The 16,955-nt window shown below is 44.2% G+C and overlaps 1 long non-coding RNA gene across 2 annotated transcripts in view; it reads right to left on the reverse strand.

Annotated features, from left to right (window-relative positions):
* LOC140731944 (uncharacterized) overlaps positions 1-16,955 on the reverse strand; it is a 96,377-nt gene that overhangs the window by 37,678 nt on the left and 41,744 nt on the right. For both annotated transcript variants that reach the window (XR_012099948.1, XR_012099949.1), the window contains exon 4: positions 11,662-11,815. This is a non-coding gene — a long non-coding RNA (uncharacterized lncRNA). The remainder of the gene's footprint in view (positions 1-11,661; positions 11,816-16,955) is intronic.

The raw sequence follows: 16,955 nt of genomic DNA on the forward strand, positions 1-16,955 counted from the left end.
CTACAGTGGAGCCTTCGATCAGAGGGCACAGCCTCAGAATACAAGGATGTCCTTTTAGAAAAGAGATGATGAGGAATTTATTTAGGCAGAAGTTGGTGAATCTGTAGAAATTTATGGCCAAGTCATTGGGTAAACTTTAGCTGAATTTAACAGATCTTTGATTAGGAAATTACCGAAGATTACGGGGGCAGGCAGGCGAATGCAGTAGAGAGAGAAAATAAATCTGCCATCTTGGAATAGCAGAGCAGAGAGGCTTAATTCAGCTCCTCTGTTTGTGTGTTGATATATTTATTCATTTATATCTGCTGCTTTATCTATTTATGTACTGACTGAGATACAGAGCAAAATAGGCTCTTCGAGGAGTTCGGCCCAGCAAGAATCCTAGCCCAATCACGGGACAGTTTACAATGACCAATCAACCTACCAACCGGTTCCCTTTTGGACTCTGGGTGGAGACCAGAGCACCCGGAGGAAACCCACAGGGTCACAAGGACAACGTACAAGCTCCTTCCTGATAGCGGTGGGAATTGATCCTGGGTCACCTGTACTGTAAAGCGTTGTGCTAACCACCACACTATGGTGCTGTCCTCATGTCTTATGGTCTTGTCTCACCATCTCACCGTCTCCCCGATGACGATATCTGCAGTTTGTGCACCCAGTAGCTACTTGGGACAGTAGTTTGACAGGGGCTGGAGAACTGGAATGGGTGCTGAATGTTCCACCGTTTCAATGTTTGAGAATTGATAGAAGGAGATTAAAGGTGATTGGATCCATTGAGTGTGTATGGGTAAAACTCATCACAATAAAGATGCAATCATTCTGATTGTATCAGGGCTTTTGTCGTGGTTGATTTCAGTTACTCCAATATACACTGCTCCTTCGTGGAAGAGATTGCTCCGTAGTGCAAGAGATCAGACAGGACAGAATTTGGTAGATTCATCCAGGAGTGTCTCTTAAAACATAGGTGAGGTGAGGTGGACCTGCTGTTGAGTAATAAGCCTGGCCAGACTGACACATTCCCATGGGAGAATTGTCAGGCGAACACTAACCACAAGTTTTAAGATATCTAACAATAAGGGCAAGTACAAATCATGCGAGAGTACTAGATTAGAGCACGGCAAATTACAAGACTACTCAGCAGGAACCAGGGATAATTAACTGGGAACAGTAGTTTTTAGACAAGTTCACATCTGACCTGTGGAGGGTGTTAAAAAACCAACTTCACAGAGTACAGGACAGGTATGCTCCATGTCAGGAGGACAGGGATGTCAAGGTCAGGGAATCTTGGATGTTGAGAGAAGTGGTGAATTTAGTCAAAAAGAAAAGGAAGCGTAGGTAAGGTTTAGGAAGCCAGATTCCATAATTCTCCTGTTTTTCTCTCCCTCCTTTTTTAAAAAGTGGGGTTACATTAGCCACCCTCCAACCCTCAGGAACTAATCCAGAATCTAAGGAGTTTTGAAAAATTATCACTAATGTATCCACTATTTCTTGGGCTACTTCCTTAAGCACTCTGGGATGCAGACCATCTGGCCCTGGGGATTTATCTGCCTTTAATCCCTTCAATTTACCTAACACCACTTCCCTACCAACATGTATTTCCCTCAGTTCCTCCATCTCACTAGACCCTCGGTCCCTTACTATTTCCGGAAGATTATTTATGTCCTCCTTAGTGAAGAAAGAACCAAAGTAGTTACCGTAGATTCCGGACTACAGAGCGCACCTGATTAAAAGCCGCTGGCTCTAATTTTAGAAATAAAATCAATTTTTTAATTGTAAAGGCCGCACCGGATTTTCGGCCGCAGGTGTCCCACGGTGTAATATGAGATATTTACACAGAAAGATATTACACGTGAGGATTTTTTAACTTTTAATTAAATCCATATGGTAACAAAAACAAATACATATTGCAAATGCTTTTTTTCGAACCGTGCCCGTAACGCAGCTACTTTTAAATATACGTTGCGTATACTTCTTTACTGAACAACATTCCAATATCTCCTAACGACTGGTAAAAAATATATATACTGCAGCCTACCAGGAAAAGTTATTGATCGCCTTTAACTTAAAAGCAGCGTTTTCGCTCCGCCGCTCGACCCCCTCCTTTCCGTTTATTCACAAACGGCGTTTTCCCACAAGACACCGCGAAACCGGGTGTGACGTCATAGCATCCCGCGATGTAGTACAGAAAACAAATATAGTTAAAACTCTTCTAACTTTAACTAGAAAATGAATTACTAAGCGAAAATATTATAAACTAAATAACTGCCATAAGGCAGCACAATGCTTCGAGTGTTGTCCATGTTGATGAGGGTGAGTACAAATGACTGATTTACAATAATTTAATTGTGAAAGTGCGCTTGATTTATCGTACAATTTCATTGCACCTCTGTGAACTACTCATCAATTTTAATGGTCTACTGTTATGAGGCAAAATGTTTACGAGGCGGCATGAAAAAAATAATCTATTAGCCGCTCCGTATTAAAGGCCGCAAAGTTCATAGCTGTTCAAAATGTGGGAAAAAAGTAGCGGCTTAAAATCCGGAATCTACGGTATTCAATTGGTCTGCCATATCTTTGTTCCCTATGATCAATTCACCTGTTCCTGTTTGTAAGGGACCTACATTTGTCTTGACCAATCTTTTTCTTTTCACATATCTATAAAAGCTTTTACAGTTAGATTTATGTTCCCTGTCAGCTTTCGCTCATAATCTTTCTTCCCTTTCCTAATTAAGCCCTTGTGTCTCTGAATTTCTCCCAGTCCTCAGGTGTGCCACTTTTTTTTGCTAATTTATATGTTTCTTCTTTGGACTTGATACTATCCCTAATTTCCCTTGTCAGCCACGGGTGCACTACCTTCCCTGGTTTATTCTTTTGCGATCTTTAAACGCTTGCCATTGCATATCCACCGTCAACCCTTTAAGTATCATTTGCCAGTCTATCTTAGCTAATTCACGTCTCATACCTTCAAAGTTTCCCATCTTTAAGTTCAGGACCTTTGTTTCTGAATTAACTATGTCACTCTCCATCTTAATGAAGAATTCCACCATATTATGGTCACTCTTACCCAAGGTGCCTTGCACGACAAGATTGCTAACTAACCCTTCCTCATTGCTCAATACCCAATCTAGAATGGCCTGCTCTCTAGTTGATTCCTCGACACGTTGTTTCAGAAAACCATCCCACATACATTCCAAGAAATCCTCTTCCTCAGCACCCTTACCAATTTGATTCACCCAATCTATATGTAGATTGAAGTCACCCATTATAACTACTGTTCCTTTATTGCACGCATTTCTAATTTCCTGTTTAATGCCATCCCCAACCTCACTACTACTGTTAGGTGGCCTGTACACAACTCCCACCAGCGTTTTCTGCCCCTTAGTGTTATGCAGCTCTACCCATATCGATTCCACATCCTCCAGTCTAATGTCCTTCCTTTCTATTGTGCTAATCTCCTCTCTAACCACCAATGCTACCCCACCTCCTTTTCTTTTCTGTCTATCCCTCCTGAATATTGAATATCCCTGGATGTTGAGCTCCCATCCTTGGTCACCCTGGAGCCACGTCTCTGTGATCCCAACTATATCATATTCATTAATAACTATCTGCACATTCAATTCATCCACCTTGTTACGAATGCTCCTCGCATTGACACACAAAGCCTTCAGGCTCGTTTTTACAACACTTTTAGCCCTTATACAATTATGTTGAAAAGTGGCCCTTTTTGCCTTTTGCCCTAGATTTGCCTGCCTGCCACTTTTACTTTTCACCTTACTACTTTTTGCTTCTACCCTCATTTTACACCCCACTGTCTCTCTGTACTTGTTCCCATCCCCCTGCCATATTAGTTTAAATCCTCCTGAACAGCAGTAGCAAACGCTCCTCCTAGGACATTGGTTCCAGTCCAGCCCAGGTGCAGACCGTCCTGTTTATACCGGTCCCACCTCCCCTAGAACTGGTTCCAATCCCCAGAAATTTGAATCCCTCCCTTTTGCACCATTTTTCAAGCCACGTATTCATCTGAAATATCCTCCTATTTCTACTCTGACTAGCACGTGCCGCTGGTAGTAATCCAGAGATTATTACCTTGGTAGTCCTACTTTTTAGTTTATCTCCAAACTCCCTAAATTCACCTTGTAGGACCTCATCCCACGACCACTGGCTGTTCACCCACCCATTCCAGAATGTCCTGCAGCCGCTCAGAGACATCCTTGACCCTTGCACCAGGGAGGCAACATACCACCCCGGAGTCTCGTTTGCGGCCGCAGAAACGCCTATCTATTCCCCTTACAATCGAATCCCCTATCACTATAGCTCTCCCATTCCTTTTCCTTCCCTCCTGTGCCACAGAGCCACCCATGGTGCCATGAACTCGGCTGCTGCTGCCTTCCCCTGATGAGACATCTGCCCCAACAGTATCCAAAACAGTATATCTGTTTAGGAGACAGAGATAACGGGGGATTTGGAATGTGTACCGTCCAATGAAGGGAGAGTTTTTTCTTGTTCTGTGCCTGAGAACGAGGTGTCTGGGTCTTTTGTTTGACGAGAGATGAAGAGAGAAGACGCCAGAAAGGAAAGGTCGTAGACAGCAGGACAGAGTGGACTTGGAGTGGAGCCAGGAGTCAACGGAGCCCGGGGAAATCGATGGAGGACCAGCGGGAGGAAACTGTGAGCTCCAACGTGCACATTGGACTGTTTCATTAAAATGGGCCCTTTTCTTTTTGTTTTACTTTACTAACCCTTTAGTCAAATCAAGAATTAAAGAGCTAAATCATTTAACTGCACATGGTGAACTCTGTTATTTTGTGGTACTGATTTGTAACGGGGGAACAGATCACACAGATCCACACAAACAAGAGGTTTTACACCTCAGGTTTCACACATCTGGTGGAGCCGGAGACTGTCTTCCCTAGACTAACACCGCCAGCCCAACCTGAGGGTTACACATGATAAATATCGAGAAAAATAAATACACTGATGGTTCGTCAGTGATTGAGAGGAGATTCAAATGTTCCTTTTCTGGAACTGAGGGTATTGACCAGGTTACGTATCACTGCAACTTGAAGGTCGCTATCTGGGAGCAGTAAAGGTGTATATATGGAACTAACAAACTTCAGTCCTGCCCGTCTGCTGAAGAGTACTCATTGGCTATGTGGTTACTGGATCTACCCCCGTCTGTCGGGCATCTTCCCTGAGAACGAGGGGTAGTGGAAAGAGCATTGGCCCTGGAAGGGCTGCTGTTGCCTTGCCTACTCAATACTCCACATGCAATACTTGCAATATTTAAACTTGGCGTTTAAGTTCCTTGCCATACACATCAACGATGATCTCACGTGGTCTGTACATATCGGGTGTGTGGTGAAAAATGCACAACTGCGCCTCTTTCACCTCAGACGGTTGAAGAGGTTCGGTATGGGCCCCCAAATCCTAAGAACATGCAACAGGGACACAATTGAGAGCATCCTGACAGGCTGCATCACTGCCTGGTATGGGAACTGTACCTCCCTCAATCACAGGACTCTGCAGAGAGTGGTGCGGGCAGCCCAGTACATCTGTAAATGTGAACTTCCCACTGTTTCAGTGACAGGTGTGTAATAAGGGCCCAAAGGATCATTGCAGACCCAAGTCACCACAACTACAAACTGTTCCAGCTGCTACCATCTGGGAAGTGGTACCGCAGCATAAAAGCCAGGACCAACAGGCTCCGGGACAGCTTCTTCCACCAGGCCATCAGACTGATTAATTCACACTGACACCATTGTATTTCTGTCCTGTTATACAGACTATTTATTACAAATGACTATAAATGCACACTGCACATTTAGACAGAGATGTAATGTAAAGATTTTTACTCCTCACGTATGTGAAGGGTGTAAGAAATAAAGTCAATTCAATTCACCACCTCACCACCCTCTGGTCTGGTGGCACCAGAGATCCAAAACTGATTCTGGATGATTGCAGAGGGACTAAAGTGGGAAGGGTAGCAAGGGTGTGGGGAAGATGAAATATGAAGGTAAGCTGGCTGATAATATGCAAATTGTACCAAATGATTTCCCCCCGGTATACATTCAATAATGGAGGCTGGTAACCAGAACACTAGAACAGATATTGGAGTGGTTGTGGGGAGAGATGTTAAGCCGAAATACAAAGACAGGAATTGAAAGACTGAGCATCTTGGGAGTAATATTGAGTTTCATCTATTTCACTGTAAGGAATATCATAGGAAAGGTGGATGAACAGAGAGCATGGATCAACACGTGGAAGTATGTCATTGTAGCCATTAGCCGTTGGTATAATGGGGGCAGGACTGGCAGCTCAATGCTCCAGTGTTTTGTTGTTTACAGAGGGTCTAAAGAGGGGGGGTAGCATTATTAGTGAGGGAAAATGTCATGGCAGTGCTCAGACAGGACAGACTGGGGGACTTGTCTACTGATGCTGTGTGTATGGAACTGCGGAACAAGAAAGGGATGCCCAGGTTAATGGGATCATGGAGCAAATTTGTAGAGAGACAACTGCAAGAAAAATAAGGTTGTGATAGCAGGTGATTATTAACTTTCCAAAGATTGGCTGGGACCCTTAAACTGTAGAAAGGCTGGATAGGATGGAGATTGGATGTTAGAGTCCGAGAGATAGAACAGAGTTTATATGTGCCTGTCTGAACACAAGATAAAGACAGCAGCTTTAGGGAACCTTCATTTTTACAAGAGATATTGAGGCCCTGAGTAAGAAAGATAGGAGGTTGATTACAGGTAGGAACGAATGAGGTAGCTCTGAAATGAAATGCAGGAAGAAATGCAGGAGAACATCAGGAGGTCTAAAAGAAGGCGTGAGGTTGCTCTAGCAGACAAGGTGAAGGAGAATCCTATGGGATTTTACAGATACGTTAAGAGCAAAAGGATTGCAAGGGACAAACACAGTATGTCGACAGGCCGACTAGGAGGAATGCCATACTATATATAGTATTAGGTAACGGACCAGGTCAGGTCACAGATCTCACAGTGGGTGAGCATCTGGGGGACAGTGATCACTGTTCCCTGGTCTTTAGCATTATCATGGAAAAGGATAGAATCAGAGAGGACAGGAAAATGTTTAAATGGGGAAGGGAAAATTATGAGGCTATAAGGCTAGAACTTGCGGGTGTGAATTGGGATGATGTTTTTGCAGGGAAATGTACTATGGACATGTAGTCGATGTTTAAGGATCTCTTGCAGGATGTTAGGGATAAATTTGTCCCAGTGAGGAAGATAGAGAATGGTAGGATGAAGGAACCATGGGTGACAAGGGAGGTGGAAACTCTAGTCAGGTGGAAGAAGGCAGCATACATGAGGTTTAGGAAGCAAGGATCAGATGAGTCTATTGAGGAATACAGGGTAGCAAGAAAGCTTAAGAAGGGGCTGAGAAGAGCAAGAAGGGGGTATGAGAAGGCCGTGGCGAGTAGGGTAAAGGAAAACCCCAAGGCATTCTTCAATTATATGAAGAACAAAAGGATGACAGAAGTGAAGGTAGGACCAATTACAGATAAAAGTGGGAAGATGTGCCTGGAGGCTGCGGAAGTGAGCGAGGTCCTCAATGAATACTTCTCTTCGGTATTCACCACTGAGAGGGAACTTGATGACGGTGAGGACAATATGATTGAGGTTGATGTTCCGGAGCATGTTGATATTAAGGGAGAGGAGCTGTTGGAGTTGTTAAAATACATTAGGATGGATAGGTCCCCGGGGCCTGACGGAATATTCCCCAGGCTGCTCCACGAGGTGAGGGAAGAGATTGCTGAGCCTCTGGCTAGGATCTTTTTGTCCTCGTTGTCCATGGGAATGGTACCGGAAGATTGGAGAGAGGCGAATGTTGTCCCCTTGTTCAAGAAAGGTAGTAGGGATAGTCCGGGTAATTATAGACCAGTGAGCCTTACGTCTGTGGTGGAAAAGCTGTTGGAAAAGATTCTTAGAGTTAGGATCTATGGGCATTTAGAGAATCATGGTCTGATCAGGGACAGCCAGCATGGCTTTGTGAAGGGCAGATCATGTCTAACAAGCCTGATAGATTTCTTTGAGGAGGTGACCAGGCATATAGATGAGGGTAGTGCAGTGGATGTGATCTACATGGATTTTAGTAAGGCTTTTGACAAGGTTCCACATGGTAGGCTTATTCAGAAAGTCAGAAGGCATGGGATCCAGGGAAGTTTGGACAGGTGGATTCAGAATTGGCTTGCCTGCAGAAGGCAGAGGGCCGTGGTGGAGGGAGTACTTTCAGATTGGAGGGTTGTGACTAGTGGTGTCCCACAGGAATCTGTTCTGGGACCTCTACTTTTCATGATTTTTATTAACGATCTGGATGTGGGGGTAGAAGGGTGGGTTGGCAAGTTTGCAGACGACACAAAGTTTGTTGGTGTTGTAGATAGTGTAGAGGATTGACGAAGATTGCAGAGAGACATTGATAGGACGCAGAAGTGGGCTGAGAAGTGGCAGATGGAGTTCAACCCGGAGAAGTGTAAGGTGGTACACTTTGGAAGGACAAACTCCAAGGCAGAGTACAAAGTAAATGGCAGGATACTTGGTAGTGTGGAGGAGCAGAGTGATCTGGGGGTACATGTCCACAGATCCCTGAAAGTTGCCTCAGAGGTAGATAGGGTAGTTAAGAAAGCTTATGGGGTGTTAGCTTTCAGAAGTCGAAGGATAGAATTTAAGAGTCGTGATGCAATGATGCATCTGTATAAAACTCTGGTTAAGCCACACTTGATGTACTGTGTCCATTTCTGGTCACTTCACTACAGGAAATATGTGTAAACTATAGAAAGTGTGCAGAGGAGATTTACAAGGATGTTGCCTGGATTGGGGAGCATGCCTTATGAGAATAGCTTGAGTGAACCTGGCCTTTTCTCCTTGGAGCGATGGAGGATGAGAGGTGGCCTGCTGGAGGTGTATAAGATGATGAGAGGCATTGATCAAGTGGATCGTCAGAGGCTTTTTTCCCAGGGCTGAAATGACTATCACGAGAAGCCACAGTTTTAGGGTGTTTGGAAGTAGGTACAAAGGAGATGTCAGGGGGTAAGATTTTTACGCAGACAGTGGTGAGTGTGTGGAATGGGCTGCTGGCAATGGTGGTGGAGGCAGATACGATAGGGTCTTTTAAGAGACTCCTGGATAGGTACATGGAGCTTCGGAAAATAGAGAGCTATGGTAACCCTAGTTAATTTCTAAGGTAAGTGCATGTTTGTTACAGCATTGTGGGCCTAAAGCCTGTATTGTGCTGTCGTTTTTCTAGGTTCAATATATTCTCTACAAATTGATGTGTGTCTGTCTAAGAGCATCTGAACTGCCTGTATTGTATCTGCCTCCACCAACTCCCTTGGCAGCACACTCTGGGCAGCCACTGCTCTCTACAATTTCCAATATCGTTATCCTTCAATATACCAATTTATGTGGAAAGTGTGCCCTCTAGTGTTAGACTGGGGGAAGGACACTGGCTGTCTGCTCTCTCTGCCTCTCATAATCTCATCACTGGGATGAGATGTCTGCAGGGATGGACGGAGGTAAGGTGCTGGACACCACTATGAGTGCAATGTACAGACGGAAATTCCAGGTGAGGCTTCCCATTCCCTACCTGGAGGTTGAAGAGAGCTTCTGGAGGATGTAGGAGCTGAAAGAGGCCATTTGGCCCATTGACACAACTGCTCCATTCAGTCAGGCGTGATATTTCTCAATCCCATCCTCCCACCTTCTCCTCGAGAGGAAAGAGTGGATATCTGTCTGCTGGAATATGGTACTGGACGTCTCCAGTTGATGTCATGATGGGAGAATTTAATTTCCCAAATATCAATTGGCATTTCCCTAGAGCGAGGGCTTTAGATGGGGTGGAGTTTGTTAGATGTGTTCAGGAAGGTTTCTTGACACTATATGCAGTTAAGCCGGAAAGAGGAGAGGCTGTACTTGATCTGGTATTGGGAAATGAACCTGGTCAGATGTCAGATCTCTCAGTGAGAGAGCATTTTCGAGATAGTGATCATAATTCTATCTCCTTTACAACAGCACTGGAGAGGGATAGGAACAGATAAGTTAGAAAAGCATTTCATTGGATTAAGGGGAATTATGAGGCTACCAGGCAGGACACTGGAAGCTTCAATTAGGAACAGATGTTCTCAGGGAAAAGTACAGAAGAAATGTGGCAAATGTTCAGGGGATATTTGCGTGGAGTTCTGCATAGGTACGTTCCAATGAGACAGGGAAGATTTGGTTGGGTACAGGAACCGTGGTGTACAAAGGCTGTATTAAATCTAGTCAAGAAGAAAAGCTTACAAAAGATTCAAAGAGCTGGGTAATGTTAGCGATCTAGAAGATTATAAGGCTAACAGGAAGGAGCTTGTGAAGGAAATTAGGAGAGTCAGAAGGGGCCATGAGAAGGCCTTGGCAGACAGGATTAAGGAAAACCCCAAGGCATTCTACAAGTATGAGAAGAGCGCGAGGAAAAGACATGAAAGAATAGGACCAATCAAGTGGGAAAGTGTGTATGGAACTGTTTTCTCCCAGTAGGGAGTAGTTTTTAGTTCCAAGTGCTCCTGTCACATTTTGTCACCCTGTAACCTTATCCTTCAATCTCTCTGAATTATGGAGGATAGCACATGTATACATGTCTCTCTCCAGCAGACCTCATCACATTCATCAGGACTCCAGTATTTCTACTATTTTTTAATTGTACATATGATTTTTTTATGTTCTATTGCTGAGCAGCGTAAACCGTCTGACTGGCCTATCAGAGTTCTCTTTGGGAACTAGTCAACTTCATCAGCATTTCTGATCTGGCTATTGTTCACGATTGCACATAATTAAAAAAATTGGAGGAAATAACAGAGGTACTTAATCAATACTTTACTTCAGTATTCACGATGGAAAAGGATCTTGGTGATTGTAGTGATGACTTGCAGCAGACTGAAAAGCTTGAGCATGTAGATATTAAGAAAGAGGATGTGCTGGAGCTTTTGGAAAACATCAAGTTGGATAAGTTGCCGGGAGTGGGTGAGATGTACCCCAGGCTACTGTGAGGGTGAGGGAGGAGATTGCTGAGCCTGTGGCGATGACCTTTGCATCATCAATGGGGACAGGAGAGGTTCCGGAGGATTGGAGGGTTGAGGATGTTGCTCCATTGTTCAAGAAAGGAAGTAGAGATAGCCCAGGAAATTATAGACCAGTGAGTCTTACCTCAGTGATTGGTAAGTCGATGGAGAAGATCCTGAGAGGCAGGATTTATGAACATTTGGAGTGGTATAATATGATTAGGAATAGTCAGCATGGCTTTTTCAAGGGTAGGTTGTGCCTTACGAGCCTGATTGAATTTTTGGAGGATGTGACTGAACACATTGATGAAGGTAGAGCAGTAGATGTAGTGTATATGGATTTCAGCAAGACATTTGATAAAGTACCCCATGCAAGGCTTATAGAGAAAGTAACGAGGCATGGGGTACCTTATCAATCATAGAAAACCTACCAACACAATACAGGCACTTTGGTCCACAAAGTTGAGTCGAACATGTCCCTACCTTAGTAATTACTACAGTTACCCATAGCCCTCTAGTTTTCTAAGCTCCATGTACTTATCCAAAAGTCTCTTAAAAGACCCTATCGTATCCGCCTCCACCACCTTTGCCAGCAGCCCATTCCACACACTCACCACTCTCTGGTAAAAAACATTGCTTTGTGGATCCAGAACTGGCTTGCCCACAGAAGGCAAAGAGTGGTTGTATTCTGCATGTAGGTCGGTGACCAGTGGTGTGCCTCAGGGATCTGTTCTGGGACCCTTAATCTTCATGATTTTTATAAATGACCTGGAAGAGGAAGTGGAGGGATGAGTTAGTAAGTTTGCTGATGGAGCTGTTGTGGATAGTGTGGAGGGCTGTCAGAGGTTACAGCGGGACATTGATAGGATGCAAAACTGGGCTGAGAAGTGGCAGGTGGAGTTCAACCCAGATAATTGTGAAGTGGTTCATTTTAGTAGATGGTGAATATAGTATTAACAGTAAGGCTCTTGGTAGTGTGGAGGATCAGAGGGATCTTGGGGTCCGAGTCCACAGGACACTCAAAGCAGCTGCGCAGGTTGACGCTGTGGTTATGAAAGCGTACGGTGTATTAGCCTTCCTCAATCGTGGAATTGAATTTAGGAGGTGCGAGGTAATGTTGCAGCTGGTCAGGACCCTGTTCAGGCCCCAGTTGGAGGACTGTGCTCAGTTCTGGTCGTCTCACTGCAGTAAGGATGTGGAAACCATAGAAAGGGTGCAGAGGAGATTTACAAGGATGTTGCCTGGATTGGGGAGCATGCCTTATGAGAATAGGTTGAGTGAACTCGGTCTTTTCTCCTTGGAGCGATGGAGGATGAGAGGTGACCTGATAGAGGTCTATGAGATGATGAGAGGCATTGATCATGTGGATAGTCAAAGGCTTTTTCCCAGGGCTGAAATGGCTGCCACATGCGGGCACAGGTTTAAGGTGTTTCAGAGTAGGTACAGAGGAGACGTCAGGGGTAAGTTTTTTACCAGAGAGTGGTGAGTTCGTGGAATGGGCTGCTGGCAAAGGTTGTGGAGGCAGATACGATAGGGTCGTTTAAGAGACTTTTGGATAGGTACATGGAGCTTAGAAAAATAGAGGGCTATGGGTAACCCTAGTAATTACTAAGGTAGGGACATGTTCGACTCAACTTTGTGGACCAAAGTGCCTGTATTGTGTTGTAGGTTTTCTATTCTTCTATCTAAAACATAGTATCAAATTAAAAGCTAATTTGTACAAACTCACATAGAGTAGTGGGAGACTGGAGAATTGGGAAAACTTTAAAAAGCAACAGAAACAACTAATCAAGAAATAAGGAAAGGGAAGATAGAGTATGAAAGTAAATTAGCACCAAATATAAAAACAGATAGCACAAGTTTTTATAAATTATAAAGCTGAAGAGGGTGGCTAAAGTCAACTAGGTCCCTTGGAAGTCAAGAAGGGGAAATTGATATTGGGTGATAAGGAAATGGCTGAGGCATTGAACGACTATTATGGTCCTGATGGGATGCATCCCAGGGTGCTGAAGGAATTGGCGGAGGTTATAGTAGACGCGTGGGTAATAATTTATCAAAATTCTCTGGACTTTGGGCAGGTCCCAGCGGATCGTAAAACAGCAAATGTCACGCCACTTTTTAAAAAAGGATATAGGCAAAAGACGGGCAACTATCGGCCAGTTTTCTTAACATCTGTAGTCGGGAAAATGCTTGAAGCTGTCATTAACAAAGAAATAGCGAAACATTTAGAAAGGGGTGGTTGCGATAGAGAGACGCAGCATGGATTCAGAAAGGGCAGGTCCTGTTTGACAAACTTACTGGAGTTCTTTGAGGACATAATGAGCGCAGTGGATAGAGGGGAACAGGTGGATGTCATTTACTTGAATTTCCAGAAGGTGTTCGATAAGCTGTCACACAAGAGACTTATATATAAGATACGGATGCATGGAGTCAGAGGAAGTGTATTGGTATGGATAGTGGATTGGTTAACCAATGGAAGGCAGTGAGTTGGTATAAATGGGTGTTTCTCCGGTTGGCAGTCTGTGGTGAGTGGGGTGCCGTAGTGGTTGGTGCTGTTTACCATTTACATCGATGATTTGGAAGAGGGGACTGAGTGTAGTGTAGAAAAATTTGCTGATGACACTAAACTGAGTGGAAAAGCAAATTGTACACAGGATGTAGAGAGTCTACAGAGGGATATAGATAGGTTAAGTGAGTGGGCCAAGGTCTGGCACCTGGAGTACAACGTTGGTAAATGCGAGATCATGCACTTTGGAAGGAACAATAGAAGTGCAGATTATTATCGAAATGGTGAAAGATTGCAGCATGCTGTTGTGCAGATGGACTTGGGAGTGCTTGTGCATGAACCACAAAAGGTTGGCTTGAAGGTACAACAGGTTATTAAGAAGGCAAACGGAATGTTGGCCTTCATTGCTAGAGGGGTTGAATTCAAGAACACAGAGGTCATGCTGCAACTATACAGGGTACTGGTGAGGCTGCACCTGGGGTACTGTGTGCAGTTCTGGTCTCCAGACTTGAGGAAAGATATACTGGCTTTGGAGGCAGTGCAGAGGAGGTTCACTAAGTTGATTCCAGAGATGAAGGGGTTAACCAATGAGGAGAGATTGAGTCGCCTGGGACTATACTCTCTGGAGTTCAGAAGAATGAGAGGGGATCTTATAGAACATACAAAATTTTGAAAAAGATAGATAAGATAGAAGTAGGAAATTTGTTTCCATTGGTAGCTAGACGAGAACTAGAGGACAATGCCTCAAGATTCGGGGAGAAGATTTAGAATGGAGATGAGGAGAAACTGTTTTTCCCAGAGAGTGGTGAATCTGTGGAATTCTCTGCCCAGGGAAGCAGTTGAGGCTTCCTCACCAAATATATTTAAGAAACAGTTAGATAAGTTTTTTCTGAGAAAGTGAATTAAGGGTTATTGGGGTAAAGGCAGGTAGATGGAGATGAGTTTAGGGACAGATCAGCCATGATCTTATTGAATGGCAGGGCAGGCTCCATGGGCCAGATGGACTACTCCTGCTCCTATTTCTTATATTCTTATAGATTTAAGGTGTTTGGAAGTAGGTACAGAGGAGATATCAGGGGTAAGTTTTTTTGCCAGAGTGGTGAGAGCGTGGAATGGGCTGCTGGCAATGGTGGTGGAGACGGATACGATAGGGTCTTTTAAGAGACTCCTGGACAGGTACATGGTGCTTAGGAAAATAGAGGGCTATGGGTAACCCTAGGTAATTTCTAAAGTGAGTCCATGTTCAGAACAGCATTGTGGGCCAAAAGGCCTGTATTGTGCTGTCGTTTTTCTCTGTTCAATATATTCTCTACAAATTGATGTGTGTCTGTCTAAGAGCACCTGAACTGCCTGTATTGTATCTGCCTCCACCAACTCCCTTGGCAGCACACTCTGGGCAGCCACTGCTCTCTACAATTTCCAATATCGTTATTCTTCAATATACCAATTTATGTATAAATTACATAAATATAATTATACATAATTATTTACGGGCCCAGATGGCGTCCCGGGACGAGTTCTCTGGGCCTGTGCAAGCGAGCTAGCTGGAGTGTTTGCTGACATCTTCAACTGCTCCCTGCTTCAGTCTAAGATCCCCTCGTGTTTTAAGAAGGCAACGATAATCCCGGTGCTGAAGACAAGCAAGGTGGCATGCCTGAATGACTATCGACCTGTGGCTCTGACATCAATTGCTATGAAGTGCTTGGAGCGATTGGTTATGGCACACATCAACCATAACCTAACGGTCAACCTCGATGCTTTGCAATTCGCCTACCGGAGCAACAGTTCAATGGCAGATGCCATCTCCCTGGCACTACATTCCTCCTTAGAACACCTGGAGAATAAAGACGCATAGGTAAGGCTCCTTTATATTGACTACAGATCTGCCTTTAATACCATCATTCCAAATAAACTGATTTCCAGAAGGTCTTTGACAAGGTCCCACTCATGAGGCTGCTTAACCGGATAAGAACCCATGGTTTTACAGGAAAGGTACTAGCATGGATGGAAGATTGGCTGACTGGCAGAAGGTAAAGAGTGGACTTTTCTGTGAGAGTCTGCAGACGGATGTATATATATATAGATAGATATAGATGGATAGATAGAGATAGATAGATAGAGATATAGATATAGATTAAGTGAGTGGGCAAGGGTCTGGCAGATGGAGTACGATGTTGGTAAATGTGAGGTCATCCACTTTGGAAGGAAAAATGAAAGAGCAAATTGCAGCATGCTGCTGAGCTGTGCTTGTGCAGGAATCACAAAAGGTTGGTTTGCAGGTACAGCAGGCCATCAAGCAGGGAAATGGGATGTTGGCCTTTATTGCTAGAGGGATTGAATTCAAGAGCAGGGAGGTTATACTGCAACTGTACAGGGTACTGGTGAGGCCGCACCTGGAGTACTGTGTGCAGTTCTGGTCTCCTTACTTGAGGAAGGATATGCTGGCTTTGGAAGTGGTGCAGAGGAGGTTCACCAGGTTGATTCCAGACATGAGGGGGTTAGACTACGAGGAGAGATTGAGTTGCCTGGGAATGTACTCTCTTGAATTCAGAAGAATGAGAGGAGATCTTATAGAAGCATGTAAAATTATGAAAGGCATAGATAAGACAGAGGCAAGAAAGTTGTTTCCACTGGTAGCTGAGATTAGAACTAGTGGACATAGCCTCAAGATTCAGGGAGTATATTTTGGACGGAGACGAGGAGGAACTGCTTTTCTCAAAGAGTGGTGAATCTGTGGAATTCTCTGCCCAATGGAGCAGTGGAGGCTACCTCAGTAAATATATTTAAGATAAGGTTGGATGGATTTTTGCAGAGTTGGGGAATTAAGGATTATGGGGGAAGGCAGGTAGGAGGAGATGAGTCCATGGTCAGATCGCCATGATCTGATTGAATGGCGGAGCAGGCTTGATGGGCCAGATGGCCTACTCCTGCTCCTATTTCTCATGTTGATTATGTTTATGTTCTTTATTGTCACCTTTCTGTCAGCGTAAACCAGTCTGGTATTCTCCTCCGATCTCCCTCATTAACAAGGCATTTTCACCCGAACAACTGCCGCTCAATGGAAGCATTTTGTTGGTCATTTTTCTGCATCATCCTCCATAAGAGACTGTTGTGCTGGAAAATCCCAGGAGATCAACATATTCTGAGATACTCAAACCACCCCATCTGGCACCAACAATCACTCCACAGTCAAAGTCACTTTGATCACATTTCCTCCCCTTTCTAATGATTGGTCTGAACAGCAACTGAACCTCTTGACCGTGCCTGCATGCTTTGCTGTATTGAGTTGCTGCCACATGATTGGCTGATTAGATATTTTCATTATTAAGCAGATGTACAGGTGTACCGAACACAGGTCCCTGAGTGTATTTGAGGCAGAGGTTGATAGGTTCAAGATAAGTA

Source organism: Hemitrygon akajei, chromosome 1, assembly GCF_048418815.1.
Source record: "Hemitrygon akajei chromosome 1, sHemAka1.3, whole genome shotgun sequence".
Taxonomy (NCBI): domain Eukaryota; kingdom Metazoa; phylum Chordata; class Chondrichthyes; order Myliobatiformes; family Dasyatidae; genus Hemitrygon; species Hemitrygon akajei.